Source organism: Pinus tabuliformis, chromosome 6 (assembly GCF_031772625.1).
Source record: "Pinus tabuliformis cultivar Carrire ecotype Pingquan chromosome 6, CPIR1, whole genome shotgun sequence".
Lineage (NCBI taxonomy): Eukaryota > Viridiplantae > Streptophyta > Pinopsida > Pinales > Pinaceae > Pinus > Pinus tabuliformis.
Window position 1 is genome coordinate 1,188,243,413 of NC_142292.1, and position 18,002 is coordinate 1,188,261,414.

Here is an 18,002-nt window from a genome sequence, read left to right on the forward strand (position 1 = left end):
CATCAAGCATAGCACGAGCCATTTGTTGGACCGTTCTGTTCATCCTTTCCACCACTCCATTTTGCTGAGGAGTCCTAGCTGTAAAGAATTCCCTTCTTATTCCATGGTCTTCACAGAAATCGAAAAATTCATTTGAGGTAAACTCCCCACCTCTGTCGGACCTGAGGCACTTAATTTTGTGATCTGATTCGTTTTCAACCAAGGCTTTGAAAGATTTGAATTTTTCGAATGCTTTGTCCTTGTGTTTCATAAGTCCCAACCAAACCATCCTGGAGAAGTCGTCAATGAATAATATAAAGTATTCTTCTCCTCGAGGTGACCTTATCCTAAATGGACCACATACATCTGTATGGACTAGTTCAAGAGGCCTACTAGCTGATCCTTCTTTCTCAGGGAAGTTAGTTCTGGTTTGCTTACCAAACTGACATGATTTACATATGGTGTTGTCTGGAATTTTGATATCCGGAAGACCACGAACTGCCTGGTATTTGCATGCTTTCCTTATTTTTGAAAAGCTTAGATGCCCCAACCTTCGGTGCCATAACCAATGTTCATCATCCTTGCTTAAATAGCATTGTTGTTGTCCTTCTTCAAATATGTATAGATTATTTGGAGTTCTTCTGCCTTTGATCATTGTTTTTCCTGTATCAAGATCACGAACACTACACCCATTTGATCGAAAAATTACATTTGTTCCTTGATCACACATCTGACTGACACTTAGTAGATTATGCTTCAAGCCATCAACATACAAAACATTTCTAGCTTTGACCTGTTCTTTCAAATGAGCAGTGCCTTTTCCTTTTATGGCTGCAGGGGTATCATTTCCAAAAGAAACTTTCTTACCCTTTTCTAAAGCAGTATATGATTCAAGTTTTTCTTTATCACCTGTCATATGCTTCGAACTTCCACTGTCGATGTACCATATATTTTCATGTCCTTCTGCATAAAAGGCTATCCCACATCTTTCTGGTTGCGGTTCCTTTATTCTCTATGTTCAGTTGCTTGATGCTTGTTCCTTTGTCTGCCGAAACCTGCTCCTGCATTCAGAATCTTCATGACCGAAGTTATTACAAATAGAACATTCAATTTCATTTTCAAGGGCCGAAAATTTGTTATAGGTCCTTTTCGTAATCCCGGTCATACTTCTTTGTTTTTTAGCTTCTCTAGTCATGATTGTCTTATAGGCAACACATTGAGCTGCTTTGTGACCAAAGTTATGGCAAGAGAAACATTGACCATTGAAGAAACTTCTGCGATTATCAAATCTACCAGCCAAATGATTGTAATTTCTATTGTCATCCATTCTTGAAGCAAATTGAGAAGTTTTTACCTGTGGCTAATTGTAGCTTTTGTTCACCCTTAAGATGGATTGCCGCTGGTTTACCTGGTAGTCTCTGTTTGTTCTTGATGTAATTCATCCCTGCTTTACCTGATGATCTTCATTGGGCTTTTGCTCATTCCTCCTTGTTGCATCAAGATAACTCTTTGAGGTGGATGCTTGAGATGTTTCTCCATTATAACCCAGACCTGTCTTAATTAGTGGAGAACGCTGTACATTGATAATCTCATCCAGAGTTTCAGATCCTTTAACAAACTTAATATTAAGAACCTTTGTTTTCTCAATTTCTTTTCTAAGGCCAACAATTTCACATTCTAACTTCTCAAGAGATTTTTCTTTTTCATCAAGTTGAAATTGCAGAGTATCAATGATCTCATTCTTTTCTTCTAAACATGTCTTGAGTCTAGAAATCTCTTCATAAAAGTCATCCACATCTATAGCATCCATGTAATCATCATCTTCAAAAGCCATTAAAAGTTTATAATCATTACCTCGTTCATCTTCGTCACTATTTGATAGGCCATCACTGTCTTCATGAGTGTAGTAACTTTTCTTAGTTGCATTCTGTTTCTTGTTCCATCTAACAGGTTCCTTCCCTTTGTCAATCTTATCCTTGTGAGGACATTTGGCCGCATAGTGACCGACTCTTCCACAAGCAAAGCATTTGAAAGGTAACTTACCTCAGAACCATCCAGTACCCCGTTGAAGATTTCTAACAAAATTTGATTCTTCTTCTTCTTCTGACACGTGTCCTGACTCGTAGTACTCGCCTTTGCCTGAAGCCTTGAAGGCAGCTTCTCTCTTGTCTGATGGACCTCCTTTCCTCATTTCATAAGCAGTTAGAATTCCGTGCAGCTGTGACATTTTAAGGCTTTGTAGATTCTCCTTTTCTTCTATAGCAGAAACTTTAGATTCAAACCTAGGGGACAAAGATCTTAGAACTTTTTCAACCACAACAGCCTCTTTTATTTCTTCACCCAAATTTTTCATACAATTAACAATCTCATCTACACGAAGAAAATAGTTAGCCACACTTTCATCATTATACATCCTGAGATTTTCATACTGAATCCTGAGGGTTTGAAGTTTTGCTCGTTTTACCTGGTCATCCCCTTCATAGCTCAGAACAATCTTGTCCCATATCTCTTTTGCATATTTAAACTGCAATACCTTGACAAATTCTGATTGAGATAGACATCCTAATAGAGTATTGACTGCCTTTGCATTTGTTTCATATTTCTTCTTCTCAGCTGGATCTGTAGGAGTTGCTGATGGAAAAGCATACCCTGTATCTATGATATCCCAGACTTCTGTACCAAGATATTGAAGATAGGCAATAACTCTTACCTTCCAATAAACGAAGTTTGTCCCATCAAAAATCGGTGGCCTGATTGATGCTTCCCTCTCGTAGTTGCTCATGATGCAAGATCTTTCTTCAAGCGATCAAGCTTCTTCTGAAGAACCTGCTCTGATACCAATTGTTGAAAATAATACTGAGAGGGGGGTGAATCAGTATTATCAAATTCTTTTCAATATGCCTTCCAGATTTATACTTTAATTTATTCTTCAGATATTGATCATTAATTTGTATGTCAGTGCCATATAATAATGAACAAGAGCAAGAAAAATAGATAAGCACACCAAAGAACACCAGATATAAGGTGGAAACCCAATGTGGGTGAAAACCACCTGCTGCAATATGTCTCTATCTTCTTTCAATTAGAAACTTCTTTTACAAGGATTTTGTACTGGTGCAGTCCTTTACCAGTACGCAGGCTACAACCTGCAGAGAGCTACAACTCTCTATCGTTTTCCAGTCTCTCTTGGAAGGGAGCTACAACCCCCCTTTGCTCTTCTACTTCTTTAAGGACCACGTTTCATTAATTTTCAGACTGGATCCAAGAAGATCAAATAATCATCAAGTACATGCAAATCACCCAATCTCCTTATACAATCAACCAATGACTCACCCAACTTCTCAGAATGTTGTAAATAGAAGAGTAATACCAGAAATCTAAACCCAGAACTCTGCAGCAATAGATAAAAGACAGTCAACAAATGTTTTAAGACAGGTCTGCAACTTCACCGATATAAACCTGCGGATATCCGCAGTGTTTCTGTGCCTGAACTGTGCAGATCCGCACCGTATCCTTCTGCCGCTCTGCGTACCACCGCACTTTCTCCTTCTGCTGAACTGCGTACCTCAACTCAGATACGCACTGTACTCTCTGTCTAACCGCATACCTCCGCACTATTCCTTCTGTGCCTCTGCGTATCTCTGCACCTTGTTTTCTTCTGCGATGCGTTCCTCGCACTGCGCCTTCTGTTGTGCTGCGTACCCCCGCACTGCGTCTTCTCCTGCACTGCGTACCCCCGCAATTACAATGTGGATCACCTGCGAACCTCTGATTAGGGCCAAATTAACAGTCCTCCAATGTGCCACAGTCAGTCAGATCCACAGATCTGATCATGCGCCTGAGAGATCACGACTTATCAATAGATTCGCCTTAAATTTTCTCCTTGATTTAGATCTAGCTTTTAAAACCAATCACCCAAACATTCAGATATTAAGATATTCAAATTTCACGAGTGTGTAGCCAAGTGATCTCCTTCCCTTTTTATAGTCAAACCCTTATCCACACCATGGGACAAAACCATCAAAAACCAATACAAGGGATCCAAACCAGGGTTCAATAAATTAGATCCTATACCACGGGCCAAAACCATAGGATCGTAAAAGACGGGCTAAAAACCAAGGGCCAAACATAGGATACCCCACGTGAGCGCGCTTCTCTGCATTGGAGTGAGTGAACTGGGGGACCGCACCTTATGAACGGTGAACCTGCGGGTATGTCCGCACTCCCTGGACGGCGAACCTGCGGGTCCGCACCTTTTGAACGATGCACCAGCGATCCTCTTATTTTCCATCATTTTGAGAGCCTGAACAAAGTTTTGCCACTTGAGTGAGTTGCCATCAAGTACAACACCTGTACCATAGAGCGAAACCAGAATCATAATGCCAACAACATATAAATTCTAATTTCTAAGATTTTGATCAATTTCAAACTAAACCAAATCATGATTTTTTTTTGTAAGAATAAAAACATAATTTATTTGGATCATTAGGAACAATGTACAGACCAAAATGGAACATTTTTTGGATATAAGCTAATAGAAACATGCTTACCAACCTAATTTAGATGTCATTAATGAGAAAAGGCAATAATGGAGGGCACCATAATCGTGTGGCATGATAACCACCACCACAAATCATCATTATGAACGCAATGGAACTTAGATATAATTAATGATCTAGGGGCAGGAAGGCATCAACATAAGTCACTACCACCACAACTCACCATTATAAACACAATCAAACTTAGATATGATTAATGATATAAGGGCAGGATGGCATGAACACAAGTCACCGCCAACACAACTCATCATGATGCGGTATAGTATGTTTTCACTTCTATAAATCCCATCCACTATAAATGTTCCATTTTCCTTGAAATAATTTGTTTATTCCTCATACGAAGAGCAAATTTTAATAACTAAAGTTTACAGAAATTCTGGTATAGAAATACTTCTATACTTGAGCCATAAATAGAACATGAGAACAATTTTACAATGAGAGACCATATATCTCGTTGAGTTACCTTTATTATCTCTGAGAGAATGAAACGATATAAAAACCATAAATTGGATTAAACATTAAGGTTTCTATTAGGTAAGGAAACATGGAATAAGTTCTCTAAGAAAGTACATCACTCGAATCATGTTTGTAAGTCTAACAATTGTCAAGTAAATACTTGTTATTGAAATATTCATTAATTTAATTAATTACAGATATATCATGGTTGAAAGAGTTCATTCCAACCATTCATTTACTGACATTGGCACAATCAAAGACTTTGAGAACACCCGAGCCTTGTGAGAGGACAAAAAACTCACTGATGTGACTTCACTGCTCTCAACCTTCATGAGAATTTAAAATTATAGGAGGAAACTTCATGACTAAGGATAATTGTATATTGAAATATTTGATGGTATCAATTATAAATTAAAGAAACACTGATTTCCAAGAGCTCCTAAATTGAATTTGGTAAGAGTATCAGTTTCTAATGTTGCTTGTTTGATTTCTCATATGTCGGGTGATACATGTGGACTGTCACTCTACAAGGAAAAGAAGGGCTTGTCTGCGAGCATTCAATTGTGATGCAGGAGCATCCGACCACCCTTAATCAAAAGTCAAAGTCAGAGCTATGGAGGAGGAGATGTGGACAATCATGTAAACCGGGAGCAATTTTCTGTTAAAAACGAGCTAATTTGATGGAATTGATAAGTCTCGAGAAGACTTAATTTAATGTAATTATCTGCCATGTATGCGAATAGAGAGATTTAGGCGATTTGTGAGAGGAAATCGTGGATCTGAGATGATCCATGCTTATGTAATTTCCTATATAAAGAGAGTCTGTATTGTGAGATAGATAGAGCATAGACAGAGAGTGAGAATACAATGTAATCGATAGAGAAATTGTGACTAAGGTTGAAATGCCTTAGACTGTAATTGATTCTGTATAATATAAATATATTTTTTATGTGGATTTCGTGTGTCTGGTTACCAATAGTTAGATGTTTGTGTTGAATAAGTGAAATTCCATGTTGCAGGATTGTTGATCGACCATCGATCACTATAAGGATCGATGGCAATCCAGCGTTAATACGATATATGTGTGTGAGTGTTTAAACAGAGTGTGGCAGAGTTAATCTAGGTGGAAATGTGAATTCCGTCATAAGCGAACAAGCATAGAGGGAGTTGTCGGATCGTTTAGATCGACGAATATTAATGGCGGAAGAAGAATAGCGAAGGAATAGATCTGGATCATCACATCAACAGATTTGTTAGATCGATGGTGATCAACCACTGCGGGGGTAGGAGAGTACGGATTTTCTTTATCGTGGCTAAAGTCCCACACTTGCTCCTAGCCGTCGATCTCATATTCAACTTTTTAGGTCACAGTCAACTGCGGGGGTTAGGCCTATTTTTAACCTGTGTGCTAGTTGAAGACCCGCAAGCCATAGGATTTGATGGCCTCTTATATCCAATAGATATTGGGTCATCAAGTGCTCGGACTTTAATTCCAAAATCGGACTCGAACATTTATAGATCAAAAATTTATATTCCTTATCGCCTCCGTAAGGGCGGGTAAACGTCGCGCAAGTGGTCCGTCCGATATCGCTGCTGACCATTGGATCAAGTGTGCCTGATCAAATGGTGGGGAATCACCGATTAGTTTCGCATCACAATATTTCATGAGTGGATGAACCTTGGCCTTAAGAAAATGCGATTTGTGATGTGCGATGCTCGGGTGTATCATCAACCGTCAGATTGAAGGGTGAGATCAATGGTGGAGATTGAAGCCGATAAGGCTTGGGCCTGAGCGGACCCGGGAAGTTTATGGACACGGGTTTAAATCTATTTGGGGTCCGGTCTTGTGTGTTCGGAGTGGGGCCGCTGTTTGTTGGCGGGTTTCATTGTATTTTTCTGTTTGGTGATTGGTCGGGTTTTTGTTAAAACCCACCAATGTAAATGCTTTCGATTTGTATAGGTGGGCCATAACCCACAGGTTCACGCAAGGATTTATGAAAAGAAAGGGAAATTGCCATTCCGTTATTTGGTGATTGGTCGGGTTTTTGTTAAAACCCACCAATGTAAACGCTTTCGATTTGTATAGGTGGGCCATAACCCATAGGTTCACGTAAGGATTTATGAAAAGAAAGGGAAATTGCCTTTAGGCAATTTACCCAACATCAAATTGCGTCAGAACTCATGACACAAACTCTGAGATTACTCTTAGAATGCATTATGACAATACCAAAAAGAGTGTTTTTAAAATGATCCATTCTTCTACTCCTTTTTGTTCCACTAAATTGAGTGGAAATTGCATTTACTAAATGATGAATGTTGTTTTCTTCTACATATCCCAAAGGGTTGGTAATATCCCTATGATTTTCCTAGTATAGGCTCAATGGAACAAATAAATATTCAATAGGTAAATGTAAGTGTGAATCTGTTCACTGAGATATTTCTTGGAATAATTCCATTATTTTGTCATGCCCTTGGTGCTCTTCCAAAGCCAATGGTGTCCAACCATTGCTATATGTTTTATTCATGTCTGCTCCATGGTCCAAAAGATATTTCACTACTTCTACCAATCCATTGTTATTGTTTATGACAACATGTAGGGTTGTGTCCCCATCTCCATTTGTTGCATTTATACCTGCTCCATAACTTAATAAATCATTCAGCGTATCCAGATCCCTCTTTTGCTTATTAATACATAGGAAACTCCCAACACTGCCAGACCCTAGGATTGCACCGTTGCTCCAAATTAAATTGGAAATTGGTTCATGTCGACCCATAATTGCTTCCCAAAGAGGAACCTGTCCATATTCATCAGTTAAATTTATAAAAAAAATATGGACTATTATTGTCAAGTTCATTTTGTTAATGAAATGAAGGATGGTTTCAAATGTGAAAAAAATTAGCAACATTTTTCAAAATAAATATTTATATTTATAAATGCACTCATGGATTGGGAAAACAACACAAGGACACTCAGGATATAATATACCCTTACTATTCACATCTGCTCCATATTCTAGAAGGAGGTTGACGCAATCTTTAAAACTATATTTTGTTGCAATGTGTTAACAACAAAACTAAATATAATAATATTTTTTTCTCATACCTACTCAAAGAAACTTATGTGTGAAAATAAAGTCTAACTTTTGACCATGAAAAAACAATGATTAAAATGAAATTTAATCTTGAAATTAACCAAGGGTGTACGATCGTTGTTGCATGATTCATTAGGATTCATATCCCTTTTCAAGAGTTGCTCCATTAAAAGAGTATATCTCATTGAAGCAACAAAACATAGGCTAACAAGTACATCCCTACTTCCTTTTTCTACCGACTGCTCTATCTCTTCTGACAGTTCTCCAAAAGCTAGGTCTTTCAGTTCCTTCAAATGCTATAATCATATCAACATAAGGTTTAGTATGATTACAATACTAACCAAGACATTAAAATAATACATTTAATTGAGTTTATTCCCAAATAATTTCCCACCAGGTAAGTTCACTCAACATATTTAATGCAATTATTGCTTTCAAACCTTAAGAAGGTTGTTCATGATATTCGTTCCATCTGCAATATCGGATTGCACAATATTCATGAATAAATTGTGGTTTAGTTGCAAAAGTTAAGAAAGCCTCTTTGTACGAATACTATATGGTTGTGGTCTGTAATAGAGCATTCTAATTTCTCCAAAATATCTCCCTGTTGGGATGACCCAATAGTCTAGAATGCCCGAGGAAGAACAAATTGGGTCATAATGGAAAGAGATGTGTCATTTTATGTACTTTAAATTCTACAATGTAACTAAAAATCCCAAATGGAAATAAATTGTTGTTACACATTTAATAAAATGCAACCCTTCTAATTTCATGCATATCATGTAAAAACTTCGTAAAATGACATGTTTTGGGGCGGCTATTTCCTAGCAACAATAGGTCAAAAACATGAGTGATCACTTCTTTTTGAAAAAATTTAGCTTGCCTTCTCTGTTCTATCCTTGTCTACTAGTAAGTCCTACGAAATAAACAAATATACAATGTTAAATATTAGCTAAAAATGAACATTGACAACCATATGTTTGGTTCCCTGTTTGAAGACAGACAATTAGGAAAAGGAATATAGATAACCATTGATATAATTCTGAACTTTAAACATCAAATTTTTTAATACAAACATTTAGGAAAAGGAATATAAAGAACTACCGATATAATTTTGAACTTTAAACTTTAACAATATGAAAGATACCCACCACAACATCTGACTCTAACACATAAAAATATATGGGTGCCTCATTTCTTAAAATGACATCCTCTTTTGGGGGGAAGTACTCTGCTTTCATCTCTAAAACCTTTATAACCATAAGAAAACTATCAGGTCATTTCTTTTTATATGTTTTTGTAATAAAGCCCAAGCAAAAACTCGAGAAAAAGGTATTCTTCCATCATTAGACAATACTTACCAGCTAGAAAGGGAAATCATGTGACACTCCCTCGAAAAAATACACACTTTCAATAATAGAGAAAAAAGAAGAAGTTTGAAATGGATGTATGGATCCCCTTTAGAAGATCATTTAAAGTTTCTTCTTGCTGCCTCCTCTGTTCTGAATTTCAAGCATAAATGTGCTAACATTTTCTCTTGATATTGCAGTCAGAGCTGATTTCTTAATGCAAATATTGAAGCTGCCTGAATTGTGTCCCTCTGCAGTTAAAATGCAAGTCAAATCCTAACATTCCCAAGCAAATTTATATTAAAAAGAGAAAATATATAGATATAAATTTCCTAAACAATAGTCTATTAAGAATATACAACTTACAACTCTCTTGGCCCAACTTGTGCCATGCACAACTAAATTTGTCACGTTTCTATGTTGTGAGGCCCATATTGACTAACATGAAGAAGATATCAAATATTATTTCTCTAGTATTTTGAGCATGCATATCTCCATACCCAACAATGGTCAAAGTGGTAATGGACCAATAGATTTAGGTAACATAGTGAATCGACAATATTTTTGTTACGAAATTTAGAGTTACAACACCAATCCATGTCTTTCTCACTTCATGACATATAACAACATGGAGATAATTAAAGAATCCAACACAGTGAACAACAAAAAATGTTACCTACCCAATTGAGCCAATACAACTTCAAGTTCAATGTGGGTCAACACTATTTGCAACTACAAAGAGTGTTCCAAAAAATTCAAGCAAAATAGGATTTTATTGGCTTACACAAATTAGCTTTGCACAACATGTACAAAAGTAGTTGAATCAAATGTCTTTCTCTAGTATTGTGAACAAATCTATGACTCACCTTAAACACCAGAGGGGCAGCATACTACGAGCATTAAAAGATAAGTGTCCTCAATTTTCCTTTGGACATCTGTCTAATTGACGCAAAAGGCACTATTAAACAGACATCAAATAGGAACCATGTATAAATATACATGTGTAATCCACAAAAGATGATGATATTGTGTTTTCTAACGAGTGAAATTCTATTAATTGTTGGTTTCAAGCTTATTCTATGAAAAAAGACACTCATTATCTTCTTCATGGCTTTGAAAACTGCAAAATCAACTAGCCTTTTAGCAATGCTCTTGTGTCTATCCACTAACAAGTACGTTGTTTTGTCGAGGTAAGCTACAAAGAAGGTCATAATAATGTCAGTTGTAAAGAAAAGGTCTACAATGAGGTATGTAACCAATAAACCTCCCTTTTACTCCTCAATAAACCCAAACTTAAATGGCGAAACCCACACTAAATAAATCACTAGCAAGATCAAGAATGTTTCCCATGCCCTACAAGTATAGAAAGTTCAACGTAAATCACTTTGGGAAACACTCAAAACTGAATGAGCTTACACTCGAACATTTTCATCCAATTGCAAGGGAGGAAAATATAGGGATGAGAAACCAAACTCATGAACTAAATCCATACAATACCTACACTAACATAAAGTTTCTTGTCATTTCTCAACATGGTCACCCATCGTTCAATATTAAAGCGAAAATTGAAGGGCGTATTGGAAGACATAATTTACACTACCATAACAAAGCAGACAAAGAATAATTTGTGAAAAATGGAAAAAAGATTAAAAAAAAAAGAGAGAGAGAGAATAATGGAGACTAAATAGAAAGAATAAAAAAACAAAAATTTGCTTTGTATCCAATCACTTTCCAATTAGAAGATGGCAACCATATAAAGAAGTTTATGTATTCAAACCATATACACACTAATATTGAACAAGGGAGGTTGAAAGCGAGTCTTTTGTGGGTGGGATTATTGAGAGATAAATGCAATAGATGGCATTCACATGTTGCAGTTGATTGTGAAGGTGGGAAATGCCACTCTGTCCATGACCCAGTGCTTTTTACAGTCAAGATTGAGGTTTTAAGCATACCTAGAAAATGACGAATAGAGGGTCGAGGCTTGCATTCCAATCAAATATGTGATTCATGGCATTAACCTGTAGAATAATTTAATTTTGAAGAAAGTGATTCTCCATTGGTGGTTATTCCACAAAGTCCATGATAATATGCAAAGTAATGGATAAAATTATCTCGTGAAAATACCTTAAATTTGTGAGCGGTTGAGCATTTAATTCATCCATCTTTGTCGCAACTCACAAACATTTGATTGATAACAATTTTTTCATCCAAGATTGTTGCCATGTATGCAAGACACTTAACAATCTTAAACCAAATCTAACTAAAACCTCAAGTTCGCGTAATTGAGCATATAATTTGTAAAAACATTTATTTGTTTAAAACACCAGATAGATTCTCACTGCTCCAATTTAGGCACAATTGACTCCACACAATAAAAAATAGGGTGAAATACGAGCCACATGCTCTTCTAATATAGAGATTTTTGAGGAAGAAAAATTTACATCAATTTCTTTAAAATCTAGCTAAAATTTAAGGCTAAACCCACTTAAGTGTTGAAAAAAGTGCAACAAGAAAAATCCTAATTTAATTTTTCCTTGAATTAAATTAGGAATTAAATTGTAATTCTAATTCTCATAGCAACTTGTAATAGTTAACTAAGTTAAGTTGACTTAGTTGACTCAATAAATTCGAGTTGGGTGTCTATCTAGAGTCATGTAGAGTGATCCCTAAATTTTAGGGGGGCGGGTTGAGTTATTATTGAGTTGTAATTATTTAATTCAGTTAAACTAGTTCTAACTGTTGGAGGAACTAGTGAGAGGTCAAGTGAATTAATTTGGATTTAATTCACATGCAGTGATCAATCAGATAACTGATAATTCACTCATAAATAACTCATGCATGTCAATTTTGAGAAGAACCAGTTGAGATTAGAGTTCAGGGACAGTGCATTATCAGTTGTAAAATCATCTAAATTAAACCGATGGTGCATGCAATATGAGAAAGGCCTATGGATGGATTCCAAAGTTATGGATGAGGAATTTCCCAATTAAATATGGGTTAATTCCGAGGAAACTGCGCAAGGAAGTAGGAGCTTGGAAGGCAACAAATTTGGCTAAATATTGGATTGAGCTGGTTTGTGAAGTAGTGAGATAGATCGTAATTGTGGAGGGATTGTTTGGGTTGAACATGCATTGTATTTTCTTCTTAGCTTCTGATTAATGCAATATACAGATAGTAGGGGTTTTTAGCTGTGGCTTTCCCCATAAAATTATTGTGTGATGTGTGATTGAAATTCTTCCTTTTCTGCTTCGTGATTTCATCGATCAATTTTCATTTTCATTGATGAGTAGAGTATATTCAAGTCAATTGTTTTAGCATATTACAATCTACAGCTTGAATCTACAAGAAAATTCTACATGGATTCAGACTTGTAATCACTATAGAAGATAAGAATACGAGTTTGTTTTGCAGGAGAAATCGGATTTGCAATATCATACTTCAGAGCCAACGGGATGTCGTTCTACGATTGATACTTGAGTATGCCCTTGATGGTAGCTCCAATTACATAGCTTGGAAGGAAAGGATGGAGGCAGTGTTGGAAGACAACGGGCTTAAGGAATTCATAGACAATGATATTCCTAAGCCTCCAATAATTGATGCACAGGATCTGGCAGAATGAAGAAAGTGTGTGGCAAAGGTGAGAAGAATTGTCCTAGAAGGAGTTTGAGATCATATTGTCTCGAATCTCCATGTTATGGAAAATCCATTTGCAATGTGGAAGGCCTTGATGGACCTATTTCAAAATAGCAGTGACCATAGGAAGTTGGCACTGAAGGACAAGCTCAAAAAGATCAAGATGGAGAAGGACGATACAATACCGAAGTACTTGACCAAGTTCACCCAATGTTGGGATGAGCTTGGAAGTTTCAGTGTTATTGTTGATGAAGATGATCTAGTAAGCCTAAGACTCCTAGAACTTCCCAAGGGCTAGCATAGCTACCAGGACATCGTTAATGGGAGGGAGAAGCTATCAAAGTGGGAGCGATTGTGGTCCAACTTGGTACAAGAAGAGATTTGGCAGAACACCAAAGATGTACCCTCATCTAAGCATGATGATGAGGAAAAATGTTCCTTAGCTGGAAAGGTGAAGAAAGGGAAGGGGAAGTCATCCCGTTCCAAATCATATTCCAGTCAGGTTGACAAGAAGAAGGATATATAGAAAATAAAATGCTGTCACTGTCACAAGCTGGGACACTATGCCACAAAGTGTCCACATAAGAAGGCCATAAGAAGAACTCATGAGGAGCAGCAGGTGAAGCTCTTGCTTGACAGTTTGAACTGGATTTTACCCTCATCGCTTGCATGGTGACATCGGTGATGGGTAGTGTGTGGTACTTGGATAGTGGAGCCTCATTCCATATGATCAACAACAAAGAGTTCTTCAATGACTTGGAGGAGAAGGACCTCCAGATGCACATTGAGATGGGAGATGATGGGAGGTATAACACGACCGACATCAGTATTTTACCTTTTAGAGGGAATTTGGTTCTCTCCCTCACATTAAAAGATGTCATGTATGTTCTGTGTTTGAAGAAGAACTTGGTTTTTGTTGCCATGTTGGAGGACCGTGGCTACGATGTGATATTTAGTAAGGGAAAGGCTTTCCTTCATCACATAACCTCAGGATAGGTGAAGCGGATCGGGGTTTGTGTGAAGAACCTCTACAAATTAGATGTAGAAGACTGAGTGGCTTTGAGCACAAAAGCAGAGAAGGTGCATAACCGAGACATTAGTGAGTTGTGGCATAGAAGATTGGGTCACTTGCATCATGGAGCTTTGAAGATCATGCAGGAAATTTCTACTGAACTTCACAGGGGTACACTAGAGCAGAGAGACACATGCAAAGGGTGGAAGTACACCAAAGCTTCCTTTCATGACAAAGGCAGTCGAGCGCAAGTGATCCTTGATCGAGTTCACTCAGATGTGTGTGGACCGTTCTCGATAGCATTCACGAGCAAGCGTAGGTATTATGTAATATTTGTTGATGATTTTTATCGTAAGTTCTGGATTTTGTTCATGCATAATAAAGATGATAACTTCTCTAAATTTTGTGAATTTAAAGCATTTTTTCAAGTGTTGGGTTGTGCTATATTCTTTCCATGACTACCCCACACGCAGGGGGGTGGTGGTAGCCCTCCTTGTACGTTGCGTGGGGTGGCTGCCCCCCTGTTGGGGGGTAAGCAGGGGGGTGGTATCCCCCCTGCATGGGGTCCGGGGCAACGCCCCAGGAATTTTTTTTGGACCCTATATTAGGTGGGCAGACCTACCTATGGTTTTGTGCATGGATTTCGCACATGGTTTTGGGCATGATAGTTTACTGTCCATGGTGTTTTGTAGATCCAGTCAAGGGAACTATGATTATGTTCTAATCTAGGGTTAATGGATTAGGGCTTATGGATTCTTCAACATGTATATATATGTATTATAGCATTGAAAGGAACATAATGAAAAATCAATCTAGTAGTCCCGGTTTTGGGATCCAAGGGAAAATTTATGTGTATATATGTTTTATGTTTTATGCTCTCGCCATTGTTTATTTTCTATTTTTAGAATTCATATGTAGGTAATTTGTGTACGGGGTTAAAACCTACATCGAGAAAGATACTAGCATGAAAGTTAAAGCTCTCAGAAGCGATAACGGTGGAGAATATGTGTCGAATGAATTTAAGAACTTATGTGCTTCAGAAGGCATTCGACGGGAGTTAATAGCACCTCATAACCCACAACAGAATGGGGGTGGATGAAAGGAAGAACATATGTATTGTGGGAGTGGCACAACCTATGTTACATGATCAGGACCTACCGTTGCACTTATGGGTTGAAGCATGCAACATAATTGTTTTGTTGCATAACAGAAGCCCTCATCGAATTCTTAGGATGAGTACACCAGAAGAAGCTTTTTCAGGTAAGAAACCAGATGTGGCACACTTTAGGATCTTTGGTTCATCAGTCTACTATCGTGTTACCAAGGATGCACGAAAAAAGCTAGAGTCAATCGCTGAGTTGGGCATATTTGTGGGGTACACTGATACACGTCAAAACTATCAGGTGTACCTTCCATCCAACAGGATGACAGTGGTTCGTAGAGATGTGAAGTTCGATGAAGAGACAACCATGAGATGTTCTCTTGAGAGGGAGCTTCAGTTACATTCAAATGAGGAGATTTTAGCTCCAAAGGAGGAACCTCAGGATGATGTAGAGCAACCACATACAGAGGAGTAGAGAGTGGAAACACCCACTCATGCAGAGACTTCCAAAGATGGAAGAAAGCACACTAGAGAGGTTGAGAGATTGATGCATGATGCAATAAAGAATGTGGGAGCACCCACATCATAGTGCAGGTAGAGGAGGTCACTAGATCGATACACTGGCTACATGGCTCTGATGAGTGAGAGTGTAGAGATTGAGCCATCCATATTCAAGGAAGCAATGAAACAACCAGTATGGGTTGATGCCATGGTTGAGGAGTATGACTCCAATATCAGAAACAATGTTTGGGAGGTGGTCCCAAGACCATAAAACAAGTTAGTGGTGAGTTCCAGATGGATTTACAAAGTAAAGCAAGCAACAAATGGGAATGTGGAGAAACATGAGGCCAGATTTGTGGCCAGAGGGTTCTCTCAGGTGGAGGGAATTGATTATGATGAAACCTTTTCCCCTATAGGAAGGCATTCATCGATAAGATCTATTATAGTGTTGCCGACACATATGGGATGGAAGATACATTAGATGGATGTAAAGATAATTTTCCTCAATGACATGATTGAGGAAGAGGTGTATATTGAGAAACCGAAAGGATTTGAGACCTTTAACAGAGATTCGCATGTGTGCAGACTCAAGCGAGCGCTATATGGACTAAAACAAGTACCCGTGCTTGGTACACCAGGATAGGAATCTATTTCATGGGTTGGGCTTCACCAAAAGTGAAGTAGATGCAAACCTTTAACATATAGTGGTTGAAGGTAAATTTTTGATTATGGTATTATATGTCGATGATTTTATTTTGATAGGTGATGAGAAGCTAATAAAATCTTGCAAAGAGGATCTTGCAAGAGAGTTTGAGATGAAGGACCTGGGCCTCATGCATTAATTTCTTGGTATGGAGGTATGGAAATGATATGAGGAACTATTTGTCTCTCGGGGCAAGTGTGCCAATGAGATACTGGAGAAGTTCCACATGGAGAGAAACAAACCCATGGAGACTCCTCTAGCAGGTAACTGGAGGAAGGAGGATGCTACTTCAGTTGAAGTAGTGGAGGCTACTATTTATAGATAGATTGTGGGTTCACTTATGTATTTGGTGAGCACACGACCGGACATGTGGTTTGCAATTAACTAGCTTAGTCAAACCATGGTTAAGCTAACCAAACTTTATTGGAAGAAAAATAAACATGTGTTGAGATACCTCAAAGGCACCACTCAGTTTGGTCTTTGGTACAGACGGACAAAGGGAGTGAAGCTTCAAGGCTTCACAGATGCAGATTGGGCAGGGAGCCCATCAAACAGAATGAGAACATTAGGGGGAATCTTCAGTATTGGGTCAACAACAGTTTCTTGGTACAACAGGGAGCAAAGATCATTTGCACTCAGTGCAGCAGAAGCATAGTACATGGTTGCTAGTCAAGAATCTTGTGAGGGTATCTGGATGAGGAAGGTCCTTGTTGGGTTGTTTGGTTAGCAGATGGATCCTACAGTGATTTACTATGACAATTACAGTTGTATCAAACTCTCTAAGAATCTATTTTTTCATGGTCGGTGCAACCATATTAACATCCGGTATCACCATCTATGAGATTATGTGCAAAGGAGAATCATGTCGCTAGTGTACATTCCTACAGAAGGGCAGTATGCAGATATTTTGACAAAGGCATTGTCAAGATGCAAATTCAAGTTTCATAGAGGCAAGATCGGGGTAGCAGATAATCCATTTCTCGTTGAGAGGGAGCGTTGAAAAAAATGAAACAAGAAAAATCCTAATTATTTTGTCCTTGAATTAAATTAGGTATTAAATTGTAATTCTAATTCTCATACCAACTTGTAAAAGTTAACTAAGTTAATTTGACTTAGTTGGCTCAATAAATTCGAGTTGGGAGTCTATCTAGAGCCATGTAGAGTGATCCCTAAATTTTAGGGGCCCAGGTTGAGTTATTATTGAGCTATCATTATTTATTTCAATTTAATTGAGTTAAATTAAGTTAAACTAGTTCTAACTAATGGAGGAACTAGTGAGAGCTCAAGTGAATTAATTTGCATTTAATTCACATGTAGTGATCAATCATATAACTGATAATTCACTCATAAATAACTCATGCATGTCAGTTCTGAGAAATATCCAATTGAGATTAGAGTTCGGGGACAATGTACTATCAGTTGTAAAATCATCTAAATTAAACCAATTGTGCATGCAATCAGAGAAAGGCCTATGGATGGATTGCGCAGTTATGGATGAGGAATTTCCCAATTAAATATGGGCTAATTCTCTAGGAAATTACGCAAGGAAGTAGGTGCTCGGCAGGCAACCGATTTGACTAAGTATTGGCTTGAGCTGGTTTGTGAAGTATTGA

The 18,002-nt window shown here is 37.8% G+C and overlaps 1 pseudogene; it reads right to left on the reverse strand.

Moving 5' to 3' along the window:
* Positions 1-10,324, reverse strand: part of LOC149263001 (potassium channel AKT1-like) — an 85,654-nt pseudogene extending 75,330 nt beyond the window's left edge.
* Between the last annotated feature and the right edge of the window lie 7,678 nt (positions 10,325-18,002).